Source organism: Eumetopias jubatus, unplaced genomic scaffold (assembly GCF_037043125.1).
Source record: "Eumetopias jubatus isolate StellerSeaLion01/CBP00866 unplaced genomic scaffold, mEumJub1_p1.0 scaffold_17, whole genome shotgun sequence".
Classification (NCBI taxonomy): Eukaryota; Metazoa; Chordata; class Mammalia; order Carnivora; family Otariidae; genus Eumetopias; species Eumetopias jubatus.
Window position 1 is genome coordinate 36,776,771 of NW_028274823.1, and position 13,923 is coordinate 36,790,693.

The following is a 13,923-nucleotide window of genomic DNA, read 5'->3' on the forward strand; positions in this document are numbered from 1 at the left end:
CTTCATCAGAATGCTGTCACTGAATTTTTTAGGACAAGTTAAGACCCAAAAGTAAACGCATAGAAAATACTCTAAATTTTTCTAAATAACTGGCAAAAAGGAAAAATATAAATACATACTAGAATTCTGGTTATGCAGAAACTTTGCAAGTACATATATTTATAGACAAACATATACACAGAAATAGTAAGCAGCAAGTTTATAGACTTCTCTGGAGAAAACATAAAGTATCAAAGTTTATAACACACTTTTCCCATAATCTCTTACCGAAAGGATGTAGAAAATAGAAGGATCCCCTGAATGAAGAGACATCGACTTTGTATTTGTTCATCACTTCAAATCTCATTCTGGTATCAGGTGAATTTTAATGAAAAGGCCACTTTTTTACTTCCTAGATAGGTTCCCCACTGATAGCCACGTCCACCTCATCTTTAGGAACATAGCCATCCAAGAGGAATCTTTTCTCCATGGACCATATCCATAAAGCAAATGTATCTACATCAGAAAGGCTATATAAGGTGTTTCCCAGATTGCTACAAAGTCCACCCATGAAGATCTTTACCTATGAGTCACAGCAAAAGTGGGCAGAACTTCTAACAGTGGTTTTCAACCCTATTTGCACACTAGTGTCACTTGGGGGGTTAAAACACACACACACGTACGCACGCACACGCACACATGCATGTATCATGTCAGGGCCCCACCCTAGACCAGTTAAATTAGAATCACTAAGGATAGGTCCAAGAAGCACCCAGATGATTCTAATGAGCAATGAAGGCTGAGAACCACTAGCCAGATCCTTGCTTCTCTAAGTGTGGTCTGCAGACCAGCGGTATCCCCTGGGAGCTTATAAGAAATGCAGAATCTCAGGTCCCACTTGAGAGTGACTGAATTGGAATCTGCAGTGTAATGCCATCCACAATGATTTGTGGGCACATTACATTGTGAGAAGCCCTGGCCTAGAAGAGTCTGGCATCACGTAGGCAAGCTCTAAATAGGACTTACTGATGAGATGAACCAATCCTCATCTTAAAGATCATACTTCAGCCTAGCTGTATAAATGTACTAAATGTACAGAAATCCCTCGGACACCAGCCGAAACAGCTCCCTACACTGGACAGAATGTGAGAGGTAAGTCCTACCACTGTATGGAGCAGAGCATTGTCTTGATGTGAAATGACAACAGGTAAGTCACTGACACACCCCATTCACAAGTGGCTGGATCTAGGGAGGCAGGGAATGGGACTGGGAAAAGGTTCAAAGAAAACCTTAACTCTCTGTAATTACTGATATTTTTATAAACCTAAAGTTTGTCAGATTTTTTGTCCTTTTTTTATCAGATTTTTTTTTTAAAGAAGTTTATCCCCCGAGTCTAAAATGTTTCTCTCCTCCATACAACAAACACTTCTTCTTTTAGATATACAAATTCTCTGTAGTCAAAGACCCAATGCAACAAGATCTCCACCCTTGGGAAATTATATAATTTTTACATTCCTTCATCTCTTGCTTGCTAACCACCCTTTTAAGAATTCCCTCACAGAAAACTAGAAACCCATGAAAATTGCTGGTGATCCCAGGTGCAAAATGGAAACACCGATATTGGTGAACATCTGGTAGACCACAGCTGAGAGAGACAGGAGTAAAACCCAAGGAAGGTAAAAGAACTTGAGGGTAACCTCAGGGTGCAACTGATTTAGCCCCAAAGGCAACACTGAAGGTAAAGAAATAACAAAATATTATTAAGTTCAAGTTTACTTGAAGTTGAGCTCCAAAATTACTGCAAGGAAATTCAAGATAAGTTCATCAATTTAAGTAGTTTCTACAAAACAAAAGGAAACAAATATTGGCTCCCTGTGTAGCTGCTCTCATTATTCATGGTCATTCAAATGACCTCTTCCATGTCTCCCTTTCTTTCCTCCTACTCTTCTGACCTAAAATAGACTGTATCAGTTCCAAACTGACAGAGAGGAAAGATCTGATTTGCAGCAGAAGCACAGAGACAGAAAAACAGACAGAGAGACAGACACAGAGAGGAAGAGAGAGAGAACAGGAAGAACACAAGAAACATTTAAGAAGCAGCAAAGGTGTTAGGAGTTAGCCTGAGCCATACATCAGAAGTTGATGGCTTTTTTTTTTTTTTTAAGATTTTATTTATTTATTTGACAGAGAGAGAGAGACAGCGAGAGAGGGAACACAAGCAGGGGGAGTGGGAGAGGGAGAAGCAGGCTTCCCATGGAGCAGGGAGCCGGATGAGGGATTTGATCCCGGGACCCTGGTACTATGACCTGAGCTGAAGGTAGACGCTTAATGACTGAGTCACCCAGGCGCCCCATTGGGGTTCTTTTAAAAATTACTGATTCCCAGGGGCCCACCGAAAGCAAATAAGTAAGAATCTTGGGATAGAGGCAGGCATTTGAATATTCAAAAACCTCCCTCAAGGGATTCTGAGATAGAGGGCTGGAATCCCAGTTGTGAGGAATGATTCTAACATCAAAAAATCACTTCTTAACTTTTAATATATATTTTTAAAGTTCTGGATACATGTAAATCATTCCCTAATCTACTTACTAGCACTGCCTTACTTTTTCTTCTTACAAATTTTATTTGTCAACCTAACTCATACAGATTACTTTAAAATTCATATAATACTACCATGCTTAAAATGAAAATATAGAAGCAGCCTGTCTTACCTCATTGTCACCCCCAAACCCACTTCCTAAAGGCAAACTACTTTTAAAACTTCTAGCTATCTCTTTTGATATTAAATTTCATATTCCTAAACCCACCTATAATTCATAAAATAAAAATGAGCCTATACAAATAAGAAATAGATATTCGAAATTTAAAAATAAGATGGCCAAAAAAAAATCATTGCAAGAAGCAGAAGAGAAAGCAGAAATAAAAGCCAAAAGATAGAAGAAACACAATTAGAGGATCAGTCCAGCAGGCATTCCATCATATTAGTCTTATATTCCATCATACTAGAAAGAGTGTGCATGGTCTATTTGTATTCAAGAGTAAGGTGTTAAAAAGCTGACTGCAAGCTGTATACTCATGGAGTTGAGGGAAGAGGGTTGTTGCCTGATGGGTTCACTTTAGGAAGAATGGGTAGTAAGTCAGTTTTTTCAGTGTGGGCCCTCAATGTCAGTATCTGGAGGTGTTTTCTCTAGGGCTGCTCTTCATAGGCAGAGAAGAGTCCTTCAATACCTGCCTGGGTTGGTAATTACCTGGCTCTCCTAGAACTGGGCGGAGGAAAAAGAGCACAGGGTCTCACTGTTTAGTATGCAGAGTTTCATTAAATTCCTCTGTTTTCACTGAGCATTTCACCTTTACCCTCTTTTTTTTTTTTTTGGCCTGGTAGCTCTATGTCCAGAACCACTAATTTACTTCAACTTCTCCAGAGAAAAATGTCCAGTGTCCAGCAAGGGCTTCATCTTTCTGTATGGGATGGGAAAAGTGAACTGAGGGCTGGTCCCTTTCACAGACTTACAATCACTCCCTTATTTTCAGCCCCGCTCCAGAGCCTCTCATCCAGAGCATTTCTGGGATTCTGGGAGATAAACTGGCTGTTTCTTCCCAGGATCTACTCCCAACTTTCTTTCACGGCACTCAAGTACCAACTTTCCCCACTATACAAAGTCCACTGCCACAGGTGTGTTTGCTTTTCGTCCCCCGAAAATGTGTTGGTGTCTCCCATCTGCTGTTGCCTCTTCTCATATCTACACCATCATTACAGGGGGGTTTCGGCAGCCACCAACAGTAAACACATGTTCAGCCCACCAAATTCTAACCTGAGGTCCCCACAACCAAATCTTACACCCACAGAAACTGCCCCAAAAGATGAGTCTTTCTTTATCATTTTTTAACACACTCATAGCTTTTCTGTTTTCACAGATACACCAGATCAGCTAGGATACTTTTCCAATTATTTTAATGTTTATCATCATTTCCTTTTTTTAATGATAAAAAAAAAACCTTATCCAAGAGAACCCTTTTCTGGATACCACAAAAGACTTTTTATTTATTGACTCTTTAATTAGCCTTAAAAGACAGTAGAATTCAGAATACTAGATTATGATTAAACAAAGAAAATGCAGGTGTTTCATGCAATAAAGCTATTATCATTGACTCCTTCTTGCCACTTCAAATCTAGCCTAAGGTAGTGGCCTGAACTGAAAGGTATTTGCCTCAATAATGGTCAGGTGTTTTCCAAGAAGACCTTTGATTACTGAACACAGTCATCATCAATACTGGAATCTTAGCTGTTTTGTTTCTAAAGACAGGCAAAGGAGGGATGATCAGAAAGTTTAAAAAATAATTAAGCATGAAAACTTTTCTCACATCCAAATGATCATAATTTTTTCGTTCCCATCCAAAGGACACAAATCTGAAGACTCTTAACCTGAAGATTTTGATCTTTAAGGCTGAAAACCTGGGACTTGTTCTAAACACTAAATTCATAGTTACAGAAATAAAAAATAACTACAGAGTAAAATACTCATACTACATTTTTTATCTAATTCCACTCAAAAGGAACACATATTTTGGACCTGTCAATACTTGTAATTGCCTCCTTTACTACTCATGACTTCTCTGAAAAGAAAATCAAGCATCTAATGAAAAAGATTCCTATGGGGAGAAAAAATTACATTGTTCTACTTCTCAAGCTGGTTGGTAGTTGCATGGATGTTCCCTTTTTAATATTTCATTGAACTATACATTTTGCATTTCAGAAGTTATATATGTGTTATACTTTATAATAAAAATTACTTTTTTAACAGTTAAAAAAGTGGATAAAAAGTTGGAAATTTCATTTGTCATGAAACACAATGCTATAATCTTGTCTAAAGTTATTATACACATTGACATGGATAAAGGGAAAAAAGTCATCATGATTTTACCTTAAGTGCCTAAACCAGAGTCTCACTGAATTTCGACAGTCATCTTCAGATGAGGAAACTGAGGAATTTAATAGTTAATTAGTAAGGTTACTAATAGGGATGGAATCTGCACTAATCCCAAGTGCTGTATGTCCAATTAAGGGCTCCTTAAACATTTTATGAGGAGAAAGAACTTTCCACTTTTCCAAAGTTTTGAATTCAAAAACAGGATATTAAAGCTGATGGTCTCTGCTTTGATGTCTGTGAATTTCCTGAGATCCCCAGGGAGGAAGCAGACATCCACTGGGTATGGCTGTGAAACTGATTAATGAAGTACCGCTCCTAGTCATTTCACTTACCTCTAGTTAGTATAAAAATGTTACCTGCTGCCTCAGAAGTTACTTTAACTCAAATGCAAAGAAGGAAACTATGAGTGGTCAATAACCTTATGTTCAAAGGGAACAACACCTCTTTCCCACTCACAAGGTTTCCAAAGGAGGGATATTCCCTGTCCACTCCTGTCTTCTTGCCCTACACCATATTCTTCCCTATAGGGGTGGAACAATTTATTTGGTTAGTGCATGACAACTGTTTCTCAGTTCTCCAATGGATGGAGTTTTTCTGTGAAAGACATTAAGCATAAGAGATTTGGCATCTCTTTTTCTCTAGCTGGGCAGTGAAAGGCAGAGACCTGGGTATTTCTGCTCTTCGGCCTCAAACCTTCCATCCTGCATGTTGTTCCAAAGTCTCCACGAGGGTGGGGGTGCACAAGGACATTGTGAACTTCACAACAAGCTATGTCCTCCAATCTAGGCTTCATCAATAATGAAGATAATGATTTGTCTATTTATTGATGCTTACCTGTTTTTTAATTCATGGGGAAGAGCTGCTGTTTTTCATGGGTCCTCCTTAAAGATGCCATCACCTGCCTTTGGTTTGGAAGACAGAGGACATGGACCTGATCCCACAGCTCTCTACTCAATGGGTTTCTGTGCCCACAAACACCGGTGTTCTAACAGCACTAAGTAGGGAAGCCAAGTGGAAGCTTTCTAAGATTTTGTTCTGTGGATACTTTAATTATTTCTTCTGCTCTAGAGGAAAATATTAAACTGAGATTCAGAGATTCTGGCCCCTTCCAGAGCTAGCTCTGTCACACACGTCTGTGATACGGGGCAAGTCACAATCTTTCTAGAAAGTCTTTAAAAGACTTTAGCTTCCCCATCTTTTAAATGAAGGAATAACTTCCCTATTTTTTTAAGGTACTTTCCAACTCTAAAGTGCAGAAAGGCTTTAATAAATGTATTCCATAATTTAAAAAAAGACTTTGATATATCCATCAGTCAAATATATATATATATAATATGAAATACATAATAACATATAGCTTAGCCTCATCATTCCTGAAGATCACTGCCCTTCTGCCTCATGGCTGTGACACCTCACCATTCTCAAGCTCAGTGACGTTCTGAGTTTACATCATCACTCATAACTGACCTCTCCATAATGACAAGCTACTCTAAAACTTCCCCACGCCCTTTGCCACCAGCCCCTGCACACCCTCTCCTATTTCTCCCTTCCCGCTGTCCCTGCTGGAACAGCTGCTACACATTGCACTCTGCTCTCTGTTGCCTACTCTCCCAGGCCGGCAGTGCCGCCCCACTTGCCTCCCTGCTCCGCCAAGGGCCCACAGGGAACCGGCAGTGCCAGTGATCCTCACACCACCTTCGCGTCCAACTCTCTGAGCGTTGCTGGAGAGAGTCAGGAAGACAGGGGGGATGCCTTCTACTGCTTGCCAGGCCTGGCCATCTCTGGATCCCTGCAGTGCTCAGACGCGAAGCTACTCCAAACTCTTCCCCTTCCCCAACTTTACCCCTCGCCCCCAACTTGCTTTCAGCCAATCATCTGGCCTCCTCCGTTATTGCTCTTGCTTCCCAACAGAAGGGAATGGATCCGTTTCACATGCAGCCACCCTCCCTCCCAGCTCCCAACTTCTCCTTCTAAATCTGTGCCTTTTTGCCTCCATGTCACATCTGTTTTTCCATGAATAACTACCTGTGCCATGACCTGGATGATCGAATAATGTATTATTCAAAAAGCGTCCTCTTTTAGAATCAAAGTAGGCATTATTTTTCCAGATATTTGTAATATTTGTCCAAACATTAGCCCATAAGTAAACTGGGGTAACAGGTGTGAACCAAGGCTGGCCTAGGCCCCCCGGACATACGGCCACTCTCTTGTTGCCACCCCTCCTACTTGTGGAGGGCCTGATGCAGGAGCTGCCTTCCCACCCCTCTCCTGATCTTCAGGCCCTTCCTCTCCAAGGATGGCCACAGTACTCTCAGGCCTTTCTTATGCTCTTGTTCCTAGCCACTAGCCTCTCAGATTTTCACAGTGTGATCACGGTTTACACTCACTCCATTTTCTTCCCATCAGGCACCCCTCAGGCACCCGGCTGACTTGTCTCTGACTTGTCTCCACTGCCCAACTGACCCCATCCCCAAAGGCTGCTGACAGTGGTCTCCCTAACGAGTCTACTGATCTCTCCCCAGTCTCTGATGTCTGCCCCTCCAACCTATCAGCCTCCATCAATCGTCCTTTCTCACCTTTTCCTTCTTCTCCTGCCTCTTTCTTCTCAGCATCCTGACGGCCTCTTTCTGTCTCCCTCCAAGCCCACAAATATTGGTTTTTCCAAGGCTCTGCCCCCAGTCTCTTATTCTTTTCACCCACACTGTGAACCTTTCTCACCACTTAATCCCTTCGTAAGGACGCCCCAAATTTCCTCTATTTGCAATGGCTCCCATACATCTGGATGGTCCACAGGCACACAAATGTGAACATATCCAAATCCAAACTTATCATCACTTCCATTAATGAGACAAACACTGACTGCACACTACTAGCAAGTGCCTTTACTAGTGGTTCTTCTCGACTATTTCAATTCCTGCCATTGCTGTCCAAAGTCACTCAGCTTCCATCTTTGACTTCTCCCTCAACTCCCTCATCTAATTAGTCAACAATTTCTGTCCTGTTTACTTCTGTGGCGTCTCGCCCAACCCACCTGCTCCCACTCTAATTTGTATTCTCTGTTGCTTCTCTTCTGGAGTGTATCTTAATAGCTTCCTAACTGGGACTACCCATGGCTCTTCTGACTCTTCTTAAAGCATAGCTCTAATCACATCACCCCCACCCCTGCATACACACACCTTAAAATACCTTTGATGGTGATCTACTGCCTAATAAATAGGCTCCTTAGCCCAGCATTCAAGATCATCACAGTACAGTCCTAACCTTGCCATGTAGCCTTCTGCCCCACTATCCTGCCCTCCAGCTTAACCACATTCCTTTCCATTCCTGGATATGCTCATATATATATATATATATATATATATATATATATATATGCTCAAAAGACTTTCATTCAAGTCTTAGTATAGACTAGTTCCCACATCTCTGCCAGCTGAAGTCCTACTAATTGTTTAAGGCCTTGCTCAGGATGCCTTAATTGAGTCTTAATTAAGCTTTTCCTTCTCTGAAATCACAAAGCAATTTCTTTGTGCCTCTTTCACAGTTCTTCCATGTAATACAGCCTTTGGTTACCTGCCTTACGCTCCTTACATGACTCTCAAGCCTCTTAAAGAAAGGGTGCCAATGTCTGATTAACCTGTAGACTCCTTATACTGCTTTATATATAGTAAGCTGAATGAGAGGCTGAGATAGTCAAGTTAACTGGTATCCATCATACACCATATAAAAGAATGAAGATGTACTTAATATCATCAAAGTTAATTATGTCAAATTGTTAGGAAGGTCCAGAAATGAACCATTTCTGCTGTTAGTTCAAGGATATATGAATGTTAGATCAAGGACATGTGAATCATTTTACTTTAACATCGCAGGAGAATTGTGCATTCTTTATTGATTCCTTAAACTACAGAGAATTATAGAGATAGACCAGATCTTAGAGATCATTTAATTCTTCCCCAATGCCCCCTCTCTCCCCAACTCCCTTGTTCTATCCCAACCACCAATGCTCCAGGTGAGAAAACCAAAGCTTTGAGAGATGAAGCTGTTCTCAGGGTCACATAAATCAGAAGTCATAATTGTAGCCATTTCCATTTATTATGGGCCTAGTGTACACCAGACACTTGATAAATGTTATCCCAGCCCCACGACAATCCTTAAAGGGAGATGCTACTACCTCCACCTTAGAGATGAGAGAATGCTTGAAAAAAGCTAAGTAACTTGCTACAGAGAGCCCTGATGGTTAGGGGCAGAGCTGAGCTCAGCCCCAATTCTATTTGGCTGTCAAGTCTAGGCTTTTCTAACTGGACACTGTGGCAGAGGCAAGACCTACCAGCTGTCTTGACTCCTGTCTCCTACTATTTCTCCAGTGAATAATTATGCCAACTAAGCAAACACACATACTTGTAAGTTGTGAGCCATTTTGTTTGAAACTGGAGGCATGAAAACTAAATAGTAGCTTCATTACTATGAATGTTCTAAGGTTAATTACTGCCAACATTCTGACTCTTGTCAGAAAACTTCTTCAATCTGGAAAATAGATATGTTTTCCTGTTTTTTCAATTCTTAAGTATATTCCTCAACTTAAAACACATTTGCCCAACCACATTTAGCAAGAATTTGTTGAGCTCCTAGATGTCCAAGGCACATGGGAGGGCACAAAGTTGAATAAGACATAGTTTTACTCTGAGAGTTCACAAGCAGGAGGCAGTCAATGGGCTAATGGTAGGAACCATGCCTCCCCCACTTATGGGAGCTCTGGCTAATTTAGGGACTTGCAACAAGATGTCAAGACTCTCAGTCCTAACCCCTGCTCTGTCTGCAGCCTTGGCGAGCCATCTCACTGCGTCTCAGTTTCCTCAGCAAAGGGACTGGTACAAAGGAACGAATTGTGCTAAGTAGTTTCAAGGTCCCTGTTAGCTTTAAAATTTCCACTATTGCTGAGCTTACTCTTGAAATCAGATTACGCTTTTGAAAGCGATCACAGCTACGGGCAGGGAAAGAGCATTCTTCTTTAACTTCGGAAGTACTGAGTTCTCAAAATATTGCTATAAGAGCAAAGCTGACCAATATCTTTCCAAAGTTTATTATTCATAATAATAAAAAGTATATTAAAGTTTACCCTCTAGGGAGGTAGCATTCAGCACTACATTTGAAATCTTCCATTATATCATTGACTGATTATAGCTTAAATTCTTTACAATACCTTTAAGATGTTTAAATTATAATTTTAAGTAACTCCTTCTATCCACTCTTCCGTGGAGTTACTGACATTAACAACAATAAAGCAGAGGTAGGGCCTCTTGCATTCACTTAGTTATATTTATACTTCATATTAAGGGCTACTTACTAGGGACCTTCCCAAGCTTCAGCTAAAGTTGAGGTTGGTGAAATCAGTGGGGAGGGAGGAATAGAGAACTATCAGTATTTCAAACATGAGTGAAAACTTGACTTTGTTGATTCCATTTCAATATCCTGTACTTCTCTTTCAATTAGCACAGGTAATATTTTTAATCACCCACGGTCTTCTACGGTAATACGCTTTCTTTTGACGAGGCTCTATATGCCTTATCTTTCCTCACACTCAGCATCTTAGGATGTGATGCTCAAACCCAGCTTGTGCTGTCAGTTAAACAGCACAGAAGAGGAAATGAATCAATCAAAAGAAAGCTGGAAGAAAAAAACTATACCATCTTAGTGCCTTGCTCACAAAAGGCACTGACTTCCAACTGTCAAAGATAGCCCTACCAAGAAATCAGGGAAAAGAATTTATTCATTCAGGAGTCAACACTGAGTGCCTAATATATGCCTGGTACTGTTCTAGGTGCTAGAGTTACAGCAGAGCAAAACAGGCCAAAATCCCTGCCACAGTGGAGCTTACATTCTAGTACAAAGAGACAGGACTTAAAGACAAAATAAAAATTATTTCAGATAGTGATTAAGTGTCATGGAGAAAATAAAATAGGATTGGGTGGGTGTGCTTCCTGGGGTAAGGATGAAAAGCTATTTAAGGTAATCAAGAGGGCCTTTGCTGAGTAGATGCCATTTGACCTGAATCCTGAATGACAAGAAAACTTTTCTCTTAATCCTACAAGTGTGGAGTGAGGTGGGAATGAGTCAAGTTAGTCTTTAAGGTGGTCGCAGTGGTTAAAAGTTCTGTATTAATGGCAAACTAAGTTCCTTTTTGGATTTGGCTTGAAACACACACACACACACACACACACACACATACACACACCCAACGCCTAAATCTTTAAGACTCCTACTTAGGAGCCACTTGTTTTTCTTTTAAGATCCACCAACTTTTAAAGTTTTTGCTAATTACTTTAGCGGTACTTAAGCACAGGCAATTACTAGAAGGACTCCTTCAGAACCCAATACCTCACTAGACACCAACCAAATTCTGAATGAGACAGGACCCAGCCTCGCAGCGAATCAGCGGTCCTCCACCGACTCATTAATGTAGCCAGGTGGAATCCTGCAATCCTTCCAAGAATGGGAAACAAGCTTCGGGAAATCTGGGGTACCGGATACCCCAAGTTCCCCAAAATTGTGTAAGGGGGAAAACAAGCGGCCGCTCTTTTGCATGAACTCTCCCCCGCCCCTCCAGGCGTCATCGCTGCAGAAGGGCGGCTGTCCCTGGGTCAGAGGCACACGGCGAGTACGCGCGCGTGTGTACCCCGCATGAATCATCGGCGCCCGGTCCGCGGGCGATGATTCATTCACCGCCCTGGAGCTCACGGCCACACGTTCCGGGCGTACTATGACCGCCGCACACGCAGCTTCCTTAATATTAAACAAATGTTTCAAAGTACAAATGCCTGGAGCCAGAACCATGTAGACCCAGGCCAGGCTGCGGAGAGGAAACGGCACGGATCGGCCGCTGCCCGAGTGCTCCCGGGGCCGGGAGGGGAGCGGCGGACACGTCCGCCCGCCCTCCCCCACCCCCCGGGCCTCCCGCCCGGCCCCCGGATCCCCGGTTCCCCGGCACGCGTACCGGCGGCGCCCGCAGGGGGCGCGGAGGGCGCACAGGTGGGTCCCCGCCCGGCCCTGCCTCCCGCCCCTCCCCGCCACTCGACGAAGGCCGACGCGCCCTCGCCAACGCGCCTCCCGCTCGCCCCTTCCCTCTCCGTGACATCTTATATAATAACCCGAGCTAATCAAAACGGAAGCGACGCGCGCTGCCGGGGCCCGTCTCCCGGCCGGGGCTGGATGCTCGCGCCCAAAGCCCGCGGCCCCCGAGCTAGGCACCCGGGCGCGCGGCTCCGGGGCGGGGGAAGGGCCCGAGCGCCGCCCCGCCTCGTCCCTCCTCGCAGAAGGCGCTGCTCCTGCCGGTCCCCGTCAGGAAGCCGCGAGCGTCACAAACTGCGTCAGCTTCTTCAAACACATTTCATGGTCTCCCTCCAGCCCGGGAGCCGGCTGCTCCCGAGGCGGGGCCGCGGCCGGGGCTGGAAGGAGCCCCTCTGGGGAGGAGAAAGTTCCTCGGGGCCCTCCCCTCGCCCGCACCGCGCCCGGCCCCGCCGCGCCTCCAGCCCCTCTCCGCGCGACGCCCGCCCCGCCGCGCAGCCCGCCAGCCCGCGCCAATGTCAGCTTGGGCAACTTGTGACCCCCGGGCGCCGGGCGGCCCCCTCCCGCCCGCCGGGCTCGCCCGGCGCCGGGGGCCTCCCCCCTCCGCCGCCCCCCCCCTCCACCCCTCGGCCCAGCGGAAAGCGGCGACGCCACAAACTTCCCCGGGCCGCGCCGGGCGGGGAAGCCGCCCGGGTCCCCGCGCATCGCCCTTACCTTGCTCTCGGGAGGCCACGATCCGGGCGGGCCGCGCGGGGCGCGTGGTGCGCGAGCGCGCGCGCGTGGGGCGGTAGGTGAGGGAGCCCGCGCCGGCGGGGGCGGGGCGGGGCAGCGGGGGTGCGAGCGACGCGGGCGGGGGGGGCCGGCCCGGCGGGCGGGCGCGAGGAGAGCGGAGCCGGCTGCGGCGGCGGCGGCGGCGGTGGCGGCGGCGGCGGCGGCGGGCGCGGGGCGAGCGCGCCGAGGGGGCGGAGGAGTTGCCGTGGGTTTGTTTACGCATTGCTGCCCGGCTCGGGGCACAGCCCGCACTCCCTGATTGGACACAAACTGGGGCACAGCCTCTCGCCGCCTCCCGCCAGGCCTCCTCGAGCAGCCTCCGCGCAGCTCCCGGAGCGCCCTGCCCGGCACGGCCCGCGGCGGTGCCCGGGCCTGGAGGGGACGAGCCGCGGCGGCTACCGGGGGCGGGCGTGAAGCCACTCGTTGGCCCAAGGCTCGCGATCGCCCACCTGTAGTGGCCCGACCTTGGCAAGGAGAAATTGGAAACTTCTGAGGCTGGAGACTTCGTATCATTCAGCCATAGAAGGGGCATTTCCCTCCCTACCCCCGCAACAGACGGAGGAATCTTGCCCTTGAACGGATAGAAAGCAGCAGCTCAAACGTGCCCCTTCAGCGATGGTCAAGCCGAACCTTCCTCAATAAGCTATCCCTCAGAGCTCAGTTTCTTCCCGGCCTCCAGGTTCGCTGCTTGTATTCTGTCCTCACGCAGCATTCAAAGTTGCCATCCCAGAAGTGACCTTGCCACATGATGCCCAAGATCCCAGATGACTCCCCATGGCCTCAAACCCCAAGTCCTTAGTCTCAGAGTCTTCCACAGCTGGGCCTCCACCAGTCAGTCTCCTCTTCTCCACTGCCCAACCCTCACCCCCAAAACCCTTGCCTATGGACAACACCTTAGATGCCTCTGTTCTTTCGAGACTGATTTTGATCCTGCTCTGTTCTCTGCCAAAAATCCCAGAAAACCCTGTAGGTCCCTCAGCTTGTCAAACCCTCCTAAGCTCAGCTTGTCTAGCATCTCCTACCATCTCTGTGCAGTCTCCCTGAACCCCGTGCAGAATCCATCCCTCATGGTTGGCATCAGTCTGGCTTGAGGGTCAGTCATGTGCTTACTCTGTGCCCCGATTAGTCTGTGGGTTCCTTAAGAACAAGAGCCTGGTTTTAACAGGGCCCTGGGGATGGGAGA

The 13,923-nt window shown here is 45.8% G+C and overlaps 1 protein-coding gene and 1 pseudogene across 1 annotated transcript in view; both read right to left on the reverse strand.

Moving 5' to 3' along the window:
- The window catches only part of PCGF5 (polycomb group ring finger 5), a 110,991-nt gene extending 98,225 nt beyond the window's left edge, over positions 1 to 12,766 (reverse strand). Inside the window, exon 1 of the mRNA XM_088019853.1 lies at positions 12,684 to 12,766. The gene's annotated coding sequence lies outside the window, so the exon portion shown is untranslated. The remainder of the gene's footprint in view (positions 1 to 12,683) is intronic.
- LOC148162155 (uncharacterized) lies at positions 11,337 to 12,039 on the reverse strand (annotated as a pseudogene).
- Positions 12,767 to 13,923: the final 1,157 nt, after the last annotated feature.